This window comes from Trachemys scripta, chromosome 21, assembly GCF_013100865.1.
Source record: "Trachemys scripta elegans isolate TJP31775 chromosome 21, CAS_Tse_1.0, whole genome shotgun sequence".
In the NCBI taxonomy this organism is placed as follows: Eukaryota; Metazoa; Chordata; order Testudines; family Emydidae; genus Trachemys; species Trachemys scripta.
Genome location: NC_048318.1, coordinates 3,170,917 through 3,175,570, shown reverse-complemented (window position 1 = coordinate 3,175,570; position 4,654 = coordinate 3,170,917). Strand labels below are relative to the sequence as shown.

The window sequence follows — 4,654 nt, the reverse complement described above, 5'->3', positions numbered from 1 at the left end:
TCTGGATTTAAACATTGCCAGTGACCCTTGGTAAATTGTTGCAATGGCTACTAACCCTCACTGTTAAAAACGTACGCCTTGTTCCCAGTGTAGTACAACTTCACACCGATGAGCAGGAGACGCAGTGCAAATATTGCTCATATGTTTGAAAGCAGGGCCGGCTGCAGGCACCAACTTAACAAGCAGGTGCTTGGGGCGGCCAAAGGAGAGGGGCGGCACCTACGGCAACTCGGGGGCAACAGGTCCCTCACTCCCTCTAGGAGCGAAGGACGTGCCGCTGAACTGCCCCCGCCGATCGCGGCTTCCCCCCCCCACCCCCAATTGCCGCTGCCGATCGCGATCGCGGCCTTTTTTTTGTTTTTGCTTGGGGCGGCAGAAATGCTGGAGCCGGCCCTGTTTGAAAGGCTCATTGTTGAGGCCACTTCGGTTTAGGAGCCAGCTGACTGAAGTAATTTCCTTCCAATACCTGGCTTGCTGGTGTGATGTGACCAAAGAAGATACCCGCTCAGCCACAGATCCAATGCAACTGACAATGCTAGTCAAATCCCAGCACCTGACTGGAGGCTCTGAGGAAAACCACCTGGGCTCTGACCGAAGTCAGTTCATTGAAGTCAATGGGTTGCTCCCGTGCTTAAAGTTAATCATCTACTGAAGTGGCTGGCTGAATTGCGGCCAATTAGTTTGTATTGACACAACAGGAGAAACACGAATAAAGCCCATTTGCAGCCCAGTTACGTTAATGAGGGTGCAATAATGATATTAGCAAAAACTGGAGATTCCGCGCCAGGTGTAGAAATTGCTACCTTATCCTCTCCTTGTGACAGCAGCTTGAGAGAGCAGACTATCCTCCGTTGAGCAGGACAGACATTCCAAAATACAGTGTAAATGTGGAAACGTCCGTACTGTCTCATTTCCTTTTGTTCTTCCCCATAATTTCAATTTTCAGCTGTTGGCTGGCAGGGCTGGATCTTCTAATACTTCACACTAAGATTTACCTCTTTTTAACACGGTATTTGGAGCCCGTTAGCGTTTTGTGACGACCCCAGCAGGGATCAGATCCCCAGCTGCTATAAATCTGTGCAGTTACATTGATTTTAACAGAGCTGTGCCGAATTACACTAGCTGGGGATCTGGCTGAAGTGTCTTCCCCAGGTGGTGACGGTTTCCCCCCCGTCCCCCATACGTTTATTTCACCATCCCGCAGACGACCCACTGGTAGTTCTCTGCTGCAGCCGCCACATTAATTATATTATCAAAAACTCCAGGAACAAATTGGACAAGGCTCTGACAGCACTGCTGGCAGAACGTGGCCAGTTCAAAGTCCTACCTACAGGTGCTCATAGTACACAGATCATATCCCGGAAAGCTCTGCTCCCAACAAGACCTATTTTGAGTGAGCGAACAGTCGGTTTAAAGTATCATTACGCCTGTAAGGGGGCTTGAAACAAATTTCTAGGATCATGGATGATTTATTGTGAGGTTAGTATTGATTTTGAAACTGATTATCAGAATCAGGTTTGGAAGGCCTCTCTATGGAGTGGAGTCTGGATCTCCCCTCACGCCTTTTTACGTAGTCTAGCTCCATTGGTTAGGTGGAGTTACTCCAAATTTACACCAGTGTCAGTGAGAGGAGAATCAGGCTCCTAATGTGTTTCATCCTACAGTTTGGCTGTGGTGAATACAACTGAATCATGCATCCTTTGCATTTAGGCTGTAATAGGCTTCCATGTATCAGGGGGTAGCCGTGTTAGTCTGTATCTACAAAAACAACAAGGAGTCTGGTGGCACCTTAAAGACTAACAGATTTATTTGGGCATAAGCTTTCGTGGGTAAAAACCTCATCCGAAGAAGTGAGGTTTTTACCCACAAAAGCTTATGCCCAAATAAATCTGTTAGTCTTTAAGGTGCCACCAGACTCCTTGTTGTTTTAATAGGCTTCCACGTTACCAGCATGAAAAAGTGTTTCATTATGAAGATGGTTAAGGAGATAATACCGAGCCTGGGCAGCATCACTAGTGGAATCCAGCATTTCACAGCGTAGGTCAGAAAGAGTTTATACCGCAACTTGGTAGGTACTGTTTTCTGTCAGCCTGTTTTCTGCCAGCAATGGGCTCTCTCGCCAATTCCGCTGCCCTCCCGCCGCCCCTGGCTTTCTCACTATGTCAGGGGGCCCCTTTCAGCTTTTACTTGTAATCTGGGCAAGAGGGATGTTAACTGGCCCGGTTTTGTATAAAAGCTCTGGTCCCCGCCTGAAGTTCTGTTAAAATCAGAGGACAGCGTTAGGGGCTGATTCACATCTGATAGGCCTGAGTGTTAATGCGGAGTAACTAACTCACTGGCATCACAGCTGTGTGAGAGGAGATTTGGGCCCTAGGAATGTACCTGTCAGTCCAGTCGGAGCCTTTCCTAGCAGCTTATAACAAACCTGCGGGTCTCGCATATACCCTGACATCATCACGATCACACAAGCCGCACACCGAGAGCTCAGCTGGTTCCACCTTAAAGCATAGGTAGAGCAACTTGGGGTCCTGTGCTCATTGCAGTCTCTGAAGTGCACTGACTGGCCCCTCTCCCTCTCTGCCAGCAGGGCCCAATGGGAAAAGGGAACAACTCCCCCGCTGGCCTGATTTTCCCTACCTGGAGTAGGTGCAGTGAGGGAAACAATTCATGACCTTTCTGTGTTCCTCCACCCCTTCCCAGTAGCCTGTGGCACAAACACAGGCTTCCTGCACTTGAGCTGAGGAAGAATCTCCATTAGCCAGCAGCAGTGGGGAGGCTTGTAGAGCCTTTTCTGGCCTCCAGCCACTAGGGGGAATCAGTCACAGACTCTTGAGCAGGCCTCCGTTTCCATCCCATGGTACTGTTACCCACTCATTATTTTATTGCATGTCTTGCAATATTTGGTATTTTTCGGATAGCCCCAGCAGCTGGAGTCATGTGATTATGTGAGTGTAACAAGGCAGGTCCTCTTGGTGTGCCCTCTCTTGGCTAGACACCCCAGCCTCAGTTTCCCCTTTTTAGAGTTCCTCAAACTCCATCTTTGCTGTTTAGTCCAACACTACCCTTGCTGCTGGCTAATTTGTTAACATAAATGCTCCAAAATAACTCCCCAGAGTCAAAGAGTGCAGTCCATTACCCTAAAACAAAAGCTTTTTCAGTCTCTTCCTTCAATCAAAGTAGCAGGTGTCCCCTAACCAACTCAAAACACAAACAAAAAGTACAAAATAAACAGTGTCCACCCACACTGAGCCTTCCAGAAATGTTAAGTAGCCAAGATCCATCCACCCTGGGCTTAAGCTCTTAGCTCCTCCCGGGTTTTTCCCCAGCTGAGAGTTATTCCCTTGTAACTTCCTTCTTCCTGGGCCTGCAGAGGTAAACAAGCAAACATACCTCTGCCATCCTCCTTGCCCTGAGCTTTCCTTGCTCTCACGCTCTTAATCCTTCCTGGGGTTCCCTGGCTTGCTGTTCCTTGTCTGGAACACCAGCTCCCAGGACTGTTTCCCTGGACCTTCCTTCTCCCGTGGCCCACAAAGGTCAGCAGGCAAACATCTCTCCACTGATCTCCTGCCTGTCTTCCGTCAGCAGCTTCCAGCCACCCCTTCCTGCCTCTCCCAGCTGCTGCCTCACCGTTTATATGGGCCAAGTGTCTTCACTCCATGAGAAGGCCGTAACCAGGCACAACTATACTGAACCCCGTTCTTTCTTAATGGGGCTAGTCCCCCTGCGGCAATGAGCATCTCAGCTTTCCGTAAAAACAAACAAACCCAGAAACAAAAAAACAACTCTAAGTTTCTAGCCCTTGAAAATGTGCCCCCCAAAGACTCAAAAGGCAAATAGAATGAACCCACACCTTATTATATTTAAATCTCATGATTTTTAAGCTGATATTATGATTTTTTGGAGCCTGGCTCGTGTTTTTTTAATGCTCTGGGTTGCCAGTACTGCAAGATGCCTTTACTGTCACGGTACCTGCAATGTTTCATATACAAAACGTTGGGAAGACACTCGTCACCAGGACCCAAGGAATCAAAATGGCCTCTGATGGACTTAGGGACCGTGTATTTGAAGTGAGTCTTGCTGATCTGCAGAATGGTATGAATTCAAGCTGTAAATTCAAGCTGATTCCAGAGGATGTTCAGGGCAAAAACTGTCTGACCAAGTTCCATGGAATGGATGTCACCCATGACAAAATAGGCTCGATGGTCAAAAAATGGCAGATAATTGATGCTGATGTCAGAACTACTGATGACTATCCATTGCACCTCTTTTGCGTGGGTTTTACCAAGAAGCACAATAACCAGCTTCGCAAGTCCTCATATGCCCAGCATGAGCAGGTCTGCCAAATTCGCGATGAGATGTTGGGAACCATGACACGGAATGTGCAAACTAATAGCCTGAAGGAAGTTGTCAATGAGCTGATCCCAGACAGCATTGGCAAACACATAGAGAAAGCTTATCCGCCCATCTACCCTCTTCATGACATGTGTGTCTGCAAAGAGAAGATGCTGAAGAAGCCCAGGTTTGAATTGGGTGAGCCGATGGAATTGCACGGTGAAGGTGTTGCCACTGGAAAACCCTCTGAGGATGAGACAGGTGCTAAAGTAGAACCGATGGATATGAGCCCCCTGTTTCTCTTTGGGGAATTCTATACTAA

At 48.0% G+C, this 4,654-nt stretch overlaps 1 pseudogene; it reads left to right on the top strand.

The window, feature by feature from the left end:
• The first annotated feature begins 532 nt into the window (after positions 1–532).
• LOC117868697 lies at positions 533–4,654 on the top strand (annotated as a pseudogene).